This window comes from Epinephelus fuscoguttatus, linkage group LG12 (genome assembly GCF_011397635.1).
Source record: "Epinephelus fuscoguttatus linkage group LG12, E.fuscoguttatus.final_Chr_v1".
Classification (NCBI taxonomy): domain Eukaryota; kingdom Metazoa; phylum Chordata; class Actinopteri; order Perciformes; family Serranidae; genus Epinephelus; species Epinephelus fuscoguttatus.
Window position 1 is genome coordinate 7,485,893 of NC_064763.1, and position 15,031 is coordinate 7,500,923.

Genomic DNA, 15,031 nt, shown 5'->3' on the forward strand with positions numbered 1-15,031 from the left:
TTCCTCTCCCCAGTAATGCTTTCCATCTCCTCCTGGGGCATCCCAAGGCGTTCCCAGGACAGATGAGATATATAATCCTTCCAGCATGTTCTGGGTCTGCCTCAGGGCCTCCCACCAGTTGGACATGCCCGTAACACCTCTAACAGGAGGCACCCAGGAGGCATCCTTGTTCATCAGATGCCCAAACTACCTCAACTGACCAACGCAAAGGAGCAGGGGCTGTACTTCAAGCTCCCTCCGGATGTCTGCGCTCCTCACCCTATCTCTAAGGCTGAGCCCAGCTAACCCATGGAGGAAACTCATTACTCATAGCTCATGACCATAAGTGAGGGTTGGTCAGTGCCCACATCACTGCGGTCACCACGCCAAACCGCACATCCATGTCATGGTCATTCTACCCTCACCCGTAAACAAGACTCGAAAATACCTGAACATCTTTGCTTGGGGTAGTAACTCACTCCCAACCTGGGGCACCGGCAGAGAACCATGACCTGAGGCTTGGAGATGCTGACTCTCAGCATTTTCTAAAATACCCTTGCAAAGCTTTGGTACCTGTTGCGTTGTCTCTGTCTGTAATGTTACTAACAACCAGACTTAGCAAAATTTCTGATTTAACAACAGTGTTGTACATGCAGCCAGAGCAGAAAGGGATTGTTCCTGTAACCAAAGGTAGGGTTTCTATCATGTACCTACGGAGAGGAATAAGTTGCCCCCCATCCTGTATAATACCTGATCATCCCATATTGATAAAAATGCACTGTTACTCTAATGCACACACTACATTTTCACATGCTTGGAATGACAGGAGAAATAATAGAAGCAAAAATGTTTTGGGAGCGGAGAAGTATTAAATTAGAGCTTGTAGAAGAGAATGACACCTAGAATGACAGGTCTGTCACTCAGCGTCAATACATGATATTTGTCTCTCCTATCTGCATTCTCAACCTATCTTAGAAAATTGCCTGTTATAAAATTAACTCAGCAGCATACCTTGAATTACATGAATAGTCATCTATGCTGAGAATGTGGTACTTATTTGCCGTACTTCTTTCATATCATATTTTTAAAAAAGCCTAAAGTTATATATTTTACAATTACTTTATATTACTGATATCACTGAGGTCTGCTGCTAAATTTTGCTGTGTTGTGTTGTGTTGTTAAGGCAGACGAGTGGAGTGTTAGCAAGGAAACATGTTATTTTACTTTATATGGAGCTAAAATTAGTACTTAATTGTGTTAAGTGTTAACAAACATGTTGGTGTCTGTTTATAAGAAATCAGAAATAGTTTTTTAAAAGGAGTAGATGGTGAAGCTAGCTCTGGTTCCAGTAAATTTACCAATACATTAACGTAGCAGGGCAAGCTAACCGCTAACGTGCTTAGTTAGAAAGGAAAACAACCAATGCTTTGAGATGGCTGTCAGAGATGACAGAGGTATGACCACATTATCTTGGCTGAGATGAAAGAGACAGTGTGTTCCATGTGTTTTATTTCTCAGTTGTTTTAGGAAAGAAGATTAGCTTGTGGTTCATGCTGCATTTACAACTGGAAAACGCTGGTTCCAGTTCAATCAATCAATCAATCAATCAATTTTATTTATACAGCCCAATATCACAAATCACAATTTGCCTCACAGGGCTTTACAGCATACGACATCCCTCTGTCCTTATGATCCTCGCAGCGGATAAGGAAAAACTCCCACCCCCAAAAAAACCCCTTTAACGGGGAAAAAAAACGGTTGAAACCTCAGGAAGAGCAACTGAGGAGGGATCCCTCTTCCAGGATGGACAGACGTGCAATAGATGTCGTACAGAACAGATCAGCATAATAAATTAACAGTAATCCGTATGACACAATGAGACAGAGAGAGAGAGAGAGAGAGAGAGAGAGAGAGAGAGATGCAGGTAATGACAGTAGCTTACAACAACATTATTGAAAGTAATAATATTAATAATAATTCAGTGCTGGAAGTCACACTCATAATTCATACAAGGTATCATGGGGGCTAGGAATAAGGTGGATATAATACACTGTGGAACTATATGAATTTGGGCCATATTGTGGAAATTTCAACACAAGCAGTTGTTTGGATAAACCAAGTCATATAATTGAGAGTTGACTATTTTACAGGCACAAAACTGAACGTCACTGATGTCTGGTTTTACTTGCTCTTGAGCTGAGGTCAGCAATACAAGGATACTGCATTCTTTTCTTTCACGAGATGGTTGCAAGCTACACATAGCTGGGGGAAAAAAACTCCAGCTATTTCAAAACTCCTCCCCAATGAATTGTAATGCTCCTGACCCCACTTGCTTTCTGGAGAAATGCCCTTTAAAAGATCATCACTGCTCTCTTTTAATATTACTTCATACAGGAAAAGAAATTTCGAGAATTTTGCCCCTGTCCTTTACAGACTGCAGCAAAATGTGTTACATGCCAAGTCCCTGGCACTAGTGAAGAACAGTATGAACTGTACAGAGAATGCCCAACCAAAGTAATAGAAAATAAACATTTAATACAATGCACAGGTGCACAGAGAACAGATGTTGTACATTGCAATGCACTACTTGCATAGTAAATATTTGAAATTATCTCTAAGCTGCTCTCAAAGAAATCAATACACGTGAAGCAGGCTTGGTGAAAAAGACTTGGAGTGCAAGGGGCAGCCAGGTTGAATCAGCTGATTCAATAGGCAGCAATTTTCATAGTGCTTAAAGACTTTTCTTATGATGTCCTGCTGTGTCCATCTATTTACACAATCAACCAAGGCTTCAGTGCTTGAGTGAAATTGCTGAAAGGCTTCAGGAAAGGTAAGCAGAACTTTTTGTCAGAGAAATGTGCTGAAAACGAGAGGAACATTGCGGCAGTGAGCTTTTTTTTGCTGCCCCATAGCACACCACGGCACTAGTATTTCACCAGGAGACAGACGATCAATATCAAAAATTGGATGAGTGTTCGCTAACCGTTTGCTTCAAGTGAGTGTCTCTCTTGTCTCAGTTACGGGCACCTGAGCGCTCATAGAGCTGATGGTGTTGTTGCTGTTCCCACTGGTCACCAACAGAGGTCAATAACAATCTGTCAAAAATGACTCACCTCTTTGATTTCCCTCAGCAAGACACACTGCTACCTGACAGTGGCTGTGACCATAATTACTTTTTAAACAAAGTGTTGATCGATGCACTGTATGATCAGTAATATGACATGGAGCACCCACAAGACAAGTAAAAACCATCAAAAATAATGATGCAAGGAAAAAGACAAAGAGGAAGAGAATAATGAAAAGACTACAGCACTTTTTTAAACAGCATTTCTTTAGAAACTGATAAAACTCAAACAATACATACAGTGAAAGGCATTAAAATATAGAAAATAGTAATGTATAGCACAACAAAAGCATGAAAGGTTAAGAGTGCAGTGAGCAGTTTATGCAAATAAAACAAGTGAGATAAAACATTTTGGAATATACAGTCGTTCTTGATGAGAGTTAAATGAGAAAGTTAACAACACTCTCATGTCTGCATACTAAATTTAACTGCAGGCCGTTAGCTCAGCTTAAAATAATGGCAGGAAACAGCGGGCAGAGCTAATGTAGCTCTGTTCAAATGTAGTCCACCAGCACCTCTAAAGCTCACTAATTAATATGTTTTACATTGTTTAATCTGTATACAAACAGAAAATGTGCAACACAGTAAGTTGTGGTTTCAGGGGGAGTTATAGACTGGAACTACTTCTCATCAGGCTCAGGGACTTCCTGCAGTCTTGTAATCACTGTGAGTTTACCAGACAGCTAACAGAGACACTTGGAGGTTATTGTGCCCAACCACAGTTCATTAAGAAACAGTTCAGGCACATAACCTCCCCTAAAACCACAAACTGTCATTTTTACATTTCTATTTGTGTACAGATTAAAGCTACAGTAAACAACTTTTTTTTTGGCAAATATGACAAAAGTTATTTTGTATTACTATCATCATATCCTGACAGTTGTACATGAGGCAGATAATCATGCTCGTCTGCCTTCTCCTAATGGCATTTGCAAGCATCATGAAATCAACAAATCAGAGCCGAAGAGTTTCTAACGCAGATGTCAGTCATGTCAATCACTTCTCATTCTCGCAGTCAAACTGTCAAACTCAGCAGCACTGATCAAATATAAATCAAAATTCTGTTACTGCATTGCCCATTTTATCCCCTCAGAGGCTTTGAAATGTGAAAGTCAACTATTTCCAATGTGGTTTACAAACTTTCCAATTTCACTGCGAAATATTACACTAAATCAACCCAGTCTCCCTTCGAACTTGTCAAATGACCTGTGATTGGCCAAGGTCTCCTGTCATGAGCTGAATTTTCTAAAGCCTGAAAACAGAGCTAAGGATATAGGTACAGAAGTCTAGTTATCTCCTCAAGGTTAGTGTGTGATTTTTGCCCAGTGATGCCAAAATTAAACTGCAAACCCAAGCTTTAAACAAATGAGATATAAAATGCTAGTGAAATCAGATCAGGTTCAGGTTCAGGTTACTTTATTGATACCCAAGGGTAAACTAGTTTTGCAGTCGAGAGTCAAAACATCCATCACAGTTTGAACAATCAAAACAAAACATAGAACATAGAATACAAGAAAGAAATTTAAAACCACAGAAAGTGCTGCAATCCATGAAATAAAAGCAAATAATTAAAAACGCCAGGAGCAAAATATATCAGGTTGGTAGGCAGATTTCGTGACAGAGCCTGCTTAGTTCTTTCCTTGTCTTTGTGCTAAGGTGAGACAGGGGTGTAATAGAGGGTATATGCAGGTTAACAGAGTACACCCCACCTCTTTCTCTGGCCATTTACAGCATACCAACCCATCAGCCAAAAGCCAAAATTATACATATATATATCTGTATTAGAGCACTGGTTCCCAACATGGGGGTCCCATATCCCTTTAGGAATCACCAAAGCTTCATGGGGGAGTCACAAGGCCTCCTTGATTTTGAGGGGTGTAAGAAAACTTCTTAAAATATGTACAGTTATCTATAGTCTATAGTTGTCTATATCTAAGCAAAACTAAATGAAAATGTTACTTTTAAAATTTGGATTATTATTCAAGATATAATCTTAAAAGAGCTAAACACAAGCTACATTCACAGAGCCTTGACTACCTGCTAAAGAGCCTCATCCTGCACCACAAAGGTGTGCAGTTAAAACAACCAAAGAGCTAATAGACCAATGACCAGGCCTCAGGGGATCGTTTTTTTTTTTTCCTTTATTTAAGGAGCCTATTATGTATCATTGATAAAATAAAAATAAAAAACATAATCCAGACAGAGAGTCTTATAAAAAATACGTACATTAAAGGCTCTCTAAGTCTTCCTAAGCTTGAAAAGTTTTTGTCACATACAGCAAACATCTCCTCACGATCCGCTAGCTACATGTCCTCTGAATATGCTGTGTAAAAGTCTTTAATCATACACTTTATCAGTTCTTCTGTACTATTATTATTATGCATTGAGTATAATATGAAATATCCACAACATATGTGACTTACTCAGGGGATGTCAGTTTACTAAATGATTAAAAGGGGTCCCTTATGGAAAAAGAATTGGGAACCACTGTAGTAGAGTATACTCACTTCCTCCTCAGTAACCTACCAATCTAGTGTGACACTTTCGTCATCAACTACAACTACACCGCAGATCAAAGTTAACCAGCGGCTGGCTCTAACTTCACAGTTGTCATACACATATCAGGGATATCCATCTTCTCATGCATGTCTTGGCAAGAAAGGAAATAAGCACATTTCTGAAAATATCAAATTACTCCGTCAATCAAAAGTTGGTTTGAAAGAAGAGAGTTCCAGAGCTGCAGAGCCTTACCGCGTACGTCAGTGATGCTGAACATCTTATTTTGCTTTCTGAACATATCTTGTTAACTTGAGTTCTGATATCCTCGAAAACTTCTCCTATATTTCATAGCCATACCATAGCACCATTATGTAAACTTTTCATTATGTGTGTGCACCGTGGCCCTTCCCCCACCCTCCCCTGATTTATACTCTCCTCCATCTCTCATCTTCCCAGCCTGAGTCAGCCCGGCTGTTCTTCTCGGCCCACTTTCCACACAGCCTCCGTGTGTAATCTCATTATCGACTTGCCAGTGGAAAAGGGATTTATTTAATGTTTGAGGAACAAACCACCAGAAGCTTAAAAACACTGTCTCCAGGGGTTCAGGGTGTTGTCTTTTTTTTCTTTTTTTTTCTTTTTTTTGTATTGTTTCCCTAAACCATTTCAAGCCAAAAGCTAAGCCTGTTTGACTCCCATCACTTCCAGATCCAATGCCTCTGTGGCTGCCAGCAGCATCACAGGGAGACGGATGAAACCTGGAGGAAGAAATATGAAGTGATTAACTCGTCGTCACTTTATTCCCCTTCGGAGTACCTGCCAACGACTCCCATAATGCGGCTGTCTGCTCTCCTCTGAGTTTTTTGGCATTCATTTTCAAATTAGAGGAATGCAATGACATCCAGCCTCCTCTGCAAGCCCTTCCTCCACGTCAAATGACAGTTTTGACGACAAGATGAACTGAAAGTTTGATTCGAGTGTGTGTGTTGGTTGATAGGGGTTAATGGGTGAAAGGTCTAGTTGTTTCCAGACATGAGCTCTAGATTCCAGTCTCAGCCGGATCTGCAGCAAAGCAGATCACTGCAGAGAAGCCTTGACTAAGGGGATTTGAAGGAGAGGCACCGCACGGATATCTTATCCCTCTGCTTTTAAACTGGAGGCCTAATTGGCCCGTCTGTGTTTTCAAACATGCATCTGTGGATTCACTATGTTGTTGCAGTTGGGGGAAATGTGCACTTTTGCTTTTTAAAGTAACAACATTTAATCAAGAAACAGTCGATAAACAGTTGGATGGACTGCGGCACTTTCCAGAGGAGATTCCCAGGAAGTGATGTGTTTTTTACAGCAGAAGAAGAACTGGAGCATGAGCAGTAATAGTGGTAAACAAAATAAGACAGAAAATCAGTGGAGGAAGACACTATAGTGCCTTTGATGGACAGCCATCTCATTAAAGATAAAATTACAGAAAACAAACTTCTTTCAAGAACACTGTAGCTGTATGAATAAATGCACTTTAAAGGTCTAGGGTGTAGGATTTAGTGGCATCTAGCAGTGAGGTTGTAAAACTTGCATGTAGAAGACTGGTGGCTGATGCAAAGAAATGAAAACATGCATGGCCAGCCCTTTCTCATTCTGAAGTCATCAAATTCTGCCGCTTTGCCAGTGATGTTAGTGTCAGACACCTGATGCCAAAAGCCACGTTTCACGGTGTTGTGGCACGCCACCAGTTGGTCGGATGGCACCTGTCGCAGCGGTATAATATACTACTGGACCGTGTCAGGTTGAAACGCTGCCAGTAATGATGTAATATAAGGAGCATGGAAGTACCTATAGGGCAGTGGGGTGGTGGAGGCTCCAACAAACCCCGGACTTTCATCCGGTAGCCCAGTTTTCACTTCTCATATGAATGTAGAGCCAAACTATAATGTTTATTTGTAAACGTCACCACATTTTTTTGTTGACATCCTGGTATTGGTTGCAGCATGCCGGAACGTCAACAGCAGATGCAGGAGGATACCAAGTGCGTTATAGGCATGAAAGGCCACTGACAAAATGACAATATGTGATGATTTGGGATGAGTATGTTTTGGAAGACCCTATCTAGAGCCAGTGTTTGATTTGTCCATTCTAGGCTACTGTAGAAACAACATGACGGACTCTGTGGAAGAGGACCAGCTCCGTATGTAGGCCTAGATATAAACAGCTCATCCTAAGGTAACTAAAACACAGCAGTTCTTACTTTCTGGTGATTATACACTGATGAAAACAGAGTTATTAATATTATGTACCATTTTACCAATAGATAGTAATAATAACAACTTGATTGTTATAGCACTTGTAACGACAGAGTTGACAACAGAAACAAGATACTCAGAGGACAATATGGCAGTACAACATGGCGGACTCTGTGGTAGAGGACCATGGTCAGATACTTCTGGCACTAGACACTGATTAAAAAAGCTGTCCTTTCACACAGGCATGATATGCGACTGGTTGCCTTTATTGTTGAACAGCATCAGGGGGAAACAACTGCCGCGACAACAACTAAAGTTAAGGCAGTGGAAGTCCAAATAGGGAGGTGGGGGCAGTGGTGGATGGGTCCAACAACCACTGACCTAAGATTGTAAAGCCAAACCCTGTTCTTTTGTTGCCTAAACCCAACTGTGTGTGTGTGATGGCAAAACGTAATCATGTGAGTTTGTTGTTGAAGGAAAGAAACGTACCGACATAGTGTGTTTATTTTGAAAGAGCCTGTCTGCAAATTGTATATTGTCGGTGAAAACGGAAGTGTATTTTGAAAACAGACAATGCATGTAACAGGCTGAAGTTGAGATGGTGTCCCAGAACGTCAAAAACCAATGCACCCAGGTACTTTGCACATCATATCTTGAAATGGAAAGTCCAAGACCAAACCTGTATGTATGACGAGTACTCTTATGTGTGGCCCATATAACACAAGGATTGTCACTATTACAATGTACAACCACACTTTCACTCCCCTGAAGGGAAGAAATACCACGCTTTGACTCAAACTTTTTTTTGTTTTGTTTTTACAGCGTTAAGAAGCCTTCTGAAACAGCTGAAATGGATTAACATGGATTAACAGTTCCCTGCATGACTGTGTGTCAAAGTCTCTGCCATGATTTTGAATGTGTCACTGAGGGCTCACCACAAAAACGAATTACCAGCTGCCAACAACAATAAACTGTCCTACAGTGAAAGAGCTCCTCTGCAATCTGAATCCTGCAATCTCTTAATGATGCCTCTAAATATTCCTTATTCATTCTTCACTCTCTAGTTTGCCGTAAAAGACATTTTTAATGACAGAGCATCTGTAGAAACTGCTTCACTGCTGCACTACAGTCATAAAAATGCTGTACGATGTTGTGGGATCTTAAAAATAAGAAGAGGCAATTCTTGTAACAATAAAATGGCATCTGCACTTTAATTTTAGGTAACCTGGAAGAGTATTTAGAAAAAAACAGATTTTTTTCCCCATGTCAGTACAAGGTGAAACTGATTTGTAACTTTCCACATCAGATCATAAAGCATGTCCGGCGGCATCCTGAACCATTTCCATATTCGTTAGATCTTCTTTGCTACTGACTGTGTAATACATTTTGGAAATATGTCCAATTAGGTAAACTGTCTCAGAAAGGGTATTATATACTAAAATTATTACAGATTATCTTAGGAAAGCATATTCTTAAGTATATTCATCATTTTGTGGGCCTTTTTGTTTTGGAACAAGCTTTCAGGACAATAGGATGTGGCTCTTTATTTCAATGTTGCTTGATCTGAAAATCCTGACATACATAAACTTTCAGAGGTAATCAAAGCTCAACATGCCTCCAATAGGTATCGATAACGTTTGATAAGTTAAATCTTAAAATGTAATTTAAATGCAAGAAATAATGGAATAAAAAAGATGCCTTCTGTCTGTATTGACCGATAACTATTACCTCTCCTTCTCCATTTTCATTACAGGCTTTACACATCCTGTACAATGGAAAATCCTGGAAATGTCCAAGAGCAGGTGGGTTAGATATTCAGTTGGATTAATATTAAATATATGGAAAGGTTGATTTGCTTATTACTTGTGATGATGTTTGAACTCTGAAGACTATGCTCTATTTCAGCTGTTGAGTGAATTTGGCATTAACTTGCTCCAGTTTCACTGATTATGCACCAGAGGGCACTCCTGTCAAAGCTTTGAAGATTGATCATCTACGTTTACACAAGGCATTTCATAGCAGTGTTGTAGTATTGGAGATAAAGACCACTTTTTGCAGGTCTCTGTCTGGTCTTGGACTCGACTGCAAATTATATTTATTTTATGTTCTTGTTGAAGTCTCAAACAAAGAGGACTGGAGATTTTGTTGCAAGTCCAGCCAAGACCACGACTGTGTGAATCTCACTAAATTTCCTGAGCAAAAAAAAGGAGTGTTGAATAAAGATAATATAATTGATTTCAGCTCCTCGTTGTTTGTATTTGCTTGCTCATAGAAAACAAAGGGAAATTCCCACACAAAATTCACCTCTGCAGTGCCTTTTGATTATTTCATCAAGACATTTAAATTGGTGCGCGTATACATAAACACATATATACAGTGTGGAGATAAAAGAGGAGAATGAAGAATCTTAATTTGTTTTCTGGGGGTGTTTTTATAGGAATTTTATAGGTCCCTATGGTTTGCATGTTCCACATTTTATCCTAAGTGTGTCATGTAGTGTGGAACTCGCACTGGTCTGGTCTTGAGCTTGACTTGAGTCTTTTCTCTCAAAACAACACTAGTATCAGACAATATACTCCAGTCAACTCCTCAAGCCTCCAAATTTATCTCACAGATCGAGTTGTTAAAGTAACAAGATGTGTTGTTGATTCCCTGAGCCATTAACTTTTTTCACTTCACTGCTTTTGTGGTGATGTAAAGATTAAAACTTAGTTTCTCTAAACACTCCCTGTCTTATTATCACCATGATCAGCCTTGACATATCGCAGGACTGATGTGTCGAGATATATCTCTTCAGATGTTCTTTAACTTGGTACAGAAGACTTAAACAGAGCCATGCATGTGTCACATCCATCAGGAAGGAGATGATTCTGCTCAGCTTACTGTGTGATGAAGGTCATGTGTTCTTAAAGTTATACAGAAGGTATTTTATTCAATGAATACCCCCACCCAGCATCTGGAATACAGTGCTCAACCTTTTTAAATCCTTCCCTACAACCACACAAACGAGCTCGATGAGATAGGAAACTGTGATCATTTGATTTGAACTGGAGGGTGTATGTATGTTTATTAATATAACAGAATCCAGATACAAAAATATGATTTCCAAAATGATGTGAGATACAAAATGAAGATAGAACTATATACTGCACTTGAACATGGAATTGTACACATTTAGGTGAGCAGAAATACTCAGCTATTTTAAATTACACCTAGAAAATGTATTTATAAAAAAAAGCATTTATAAAAACAGTTGAGTGTGTTTACAGAAGGGCTCAGCATCATATGACAAAGGCAGGAAGGGACCTGCATGATTTAAAAACAAGAAATCTACCTCTGAAAGATTCAGAGAGATGGGCAACTTTGGTGCGCATAGGTACATTTTCCTTTGAGTAATAGTACAGAATATCTTATTTTTGTAGAGTGAAGATTCATTTGAGTCCTGTAATCATATTTTAAAGCAGTTTTATTCTTTCACATTTAAAAATCTAACTTTTGTCGTTGTTCACACTGTGATTTTTAATAACTTTTTATAAAAGAGCTTTTCTTAAATCCCTCACTATGTCAAATCTTTACTATAATGTCAGCCCTCACTGATACTGGTCCAAGCTCATCTTGTATGCCCATGCTGGAAGAAAAACAGCAGTTTGAGTGGTAGTTTCATCTCATATGTAGCATCTAAAACACAAAATATTTGAAAAATCATCAAGAAACATTCCTTAGGTCTAAGAGTAACCAGTGAGAAGGTGTTAAATTTACTGCGGATTTTGTGAAATTAAATTATTGATAATAACTTTGCTTGGCCATAATTTGATATTGTCAGAGAAAAGAAAAGAAAAGAAAAGAAAATGAAAAGGAGGTCTTCAAACATGTGTAGTCAAAGTCAAAATCATAAGTACCAAATGTAATCATAATCATAACTAAACCTAACAAATTGCCATTATTATTAATATTATTGGTTTTGACAGTGTACGGCAATCTGTATGTGGTTTGTCCAAGTGGTGTTGCCATAGCCCAGCAGAAGCCAGTGGTCGACTGCTGTTGGTAGGTACACTCAATGTCAAACACTGTACTGTCTCTCTGTTTCATTACTTTCAAATTTATTAAAAAATAGTACTCTATGATATAATATGAGTGTTACATGGGCTATCACTTTCAATTGTCATAGTTTCTGGAAAGTGTGAGTATGTCATAAAAAATGTTAAATAAATGGAATAATATTTCATAAGAGTCATTGTACCTGAAATATTCCTGTGCAGTCCTCAGTCATATGCCATGCTGGGTTCCTCAAATGGCACTCAGTCATCAAAACTTTGAGAACCTGATCTACGATTTTTGTTTCAAAATTATCTAAAATAATTCGTTTATCTGTTGTTTCTCAAAAATTTCTACCAGCCGACCCTCTTGGAGGGTTTGGCGCACAGAAGGTGTAGATTGAGAATGGTAACTGTAACTTTGTTATTAACATCAGAGACAATAATATGAGTTGTCAAAAAAGAAAATGATCTAATTTTATTCAGCTGGATTGTTGCTCTGGCCAAGACGACAGCTAAAATAACTGATTGCCACTAAGTGTCTGTTGCTCTGTTGCCTCAGTCAGATTGTGCGCACAATGCAAATTATCTTTCCAAGACTTTAAGCTACAAATCAGCTGAGAAATCTGAAATATAGTTAGCTGCGGCAGCACATTATGTTTAATTCATCCTGGATGCTTGGTAGGCTTTGAGGCTGCCACAAACTGAGGCTCTATCTGTGTGGACGACAGACATCATTTGCTTCACTTTACTTTAATATTTAATTTCAGTCATTTAAGAAAACACAAACACTATTCAAAGATCACAAATGTGTAAGATGTTTTGTCCATGTGAGAATGGTGATCATCAGTGAACCACTTTTTTTTTCAGTCATTTTATCCCTGACAGCTGAGGCATGTGTGTGTGTGTGTAAACATGCACACCTCACCTCTTTTTCTTTCTGTTATGGTCCAGTGTGCAGGAATAACAGAAGGCTCCATTATTGTTATAGTTCACATAAAATGCTTCAGAGCTGATGATAAAGTGTTTATGGAAAAAATGCATTGTCACTCAAGTAGTTTGTACATGTTGTAGGAGGAAGTAAAGGTGAATAGCTTCCTCCCAACTGTGTGTCTGATCGTCGTAGGACCATAGCAACCTATCTGCATCCTCCTTGAGAGCTAGAAACAATTCATGCAACAAGATTTTGTAATGTGAAGCAGAGACACGCTGGGCTGTGGTGGTAGAAGGGGGTCGTCTACAGTTTGTCGGGGTAGATGTGCATTAGAGCGAACTAAGAGAGCACTTAACAATTGTAAGGGGGGCTGGTCTGGGCGAGGGGGCAAAACTGTCTCTGAATAAGAGCACAAAAGCAGAAGAAGTGGCAGTTCAGTGCTGTTCCTACCCTACTGCTCAGACTTGTAGTGCTTTTTCTGTGAGGTGGATATAAAATGATTTGTATCGAACAGGACCCATATGGTCGTGGGCATTTAGGGTGGAGGCCCACAGTCGCAGTTAGCAGCACAGGTTTTAATCCCTGGCTTTTCCAGTGGACAAACACAACCTGGGCCCTGCTCGAGGTGAGGGTGTTGCTGGCCACTCCAGTCTAGTCCATGACAGACAGCTCCGCTCATCCCCATGTGAGTGTCTGCTGCCTGTATCGACTCCCCTCCAACGCATAATTCCATTAATCAGTTCAATTTCCCTGTGGGCAGTGGTTTATTTCCGTCATCAAATGCCTGATGAAATCTTTAGACGCTGAGTATTAGGGAACAATCCCTACAAATAGCTGATAGTGTTAACCAGTCACAAGCTGCGCCGAGGCATCGCTCAGCTCTAATTTGAAAGGGAGTGAGGTGATAATGCGATGTGTCATCCTTTTGTGGGCGTGCATTAATGGCGCCAGCCAAGATGGCAATTGATGGCAAATCAACTTCTTCCAGCGGGAAGGCAACAGAGGAGGGAGGGGGGCTCGGGTTGGAGGAGAGCGAAAGAACATTGACTGGCAAACTGCAGAGCCACAGCGGCCTTTAATCCATTACTTCTCCTGATGGGGAAGGTTTACTGCATCTCAGCCGTAGATGGCATGTGCATTTCAGTCTCTCCTCTCCCTCCTGCTCTCTCTCTCTCTCTCTCTCTCTCTCTCTCTCTTTCTCTCTCAGTATCTCTCTCTGGCTCAGCTGGTGTTACTATGAGGCTTGAGTGGCTTGATGTGTGGTATCCAGGATTAATGCTCTTAATTCAATCTTGTCTTACTCATTTGCTTCTCTCAGTGGAGTAAAGTTTGGAAATCTCTGGAAGAACATGTTGAGGATGGGCCATGAATCGTACGATTGTTCAATCTGGAAAACAAAAAAAAAAACTAAAAAGACAATTCTTTTTTTTTTTGTTTGTTTGTTTGTTTGTTTTTCAGGCTTGTGTAGGCTGTAACATAAGAAAATGATTGTGTTTCTTCTTGTATTCTTTTTGAAATGGGTAACCCTTTTAACAAGGAAACCAAAAACATGTGTTTTAAAGGTTTAGTGTGTTAGATTTAGGGGGATTTAGTGGCATGTGGTTTTGATTATTGCACACTGGAGCCAGCTGAAACTTCACCCGATTAGAATTTCCTCTGGTTTATTGTTCAGGAGGTTTTTACCGGGAGACAAATAATCTGCAGAGGTTTGAATAAAGCAGTTACACACACACAAAAAAAAAAAGTATTTCCAATGCTGCTTGTCACATATGTGCCAACTACAGGGGCAGACACAAAAACACAAAAACACTAAAACACGCATAGCCCTGTGTAAAGCCACTGTTGGTTTGTCTATTCTGGGCTACTGTAGACACATGGTCGTGCAACATGGCAATCACCGTAGATGGGGACCCGTTCCCTGTGTAGATATAAATGCCTCTTTCTAAGGTAACAAAAACACAACAATTTCTATTTTCAGATGATTATAGGCCTACACTAAAGAAAATATACTTATCACAATATATTCCATTTCTACCAATATATCCCCACAAATTCTACACCTTTAAAGGAGAAGCCCGGTATTTTGCACTTTGAGCCCTATTTCTGGGTTGTTTATGATGAAATAAAGTGGTTAAAGGGAAATTTTGGTTTATTTCAACCCGTCTCCTATCGTCCTAAATTTGGTTCAAGTGACTAGTGACATACAGATAATAGTTAGCATGTTAGCCGT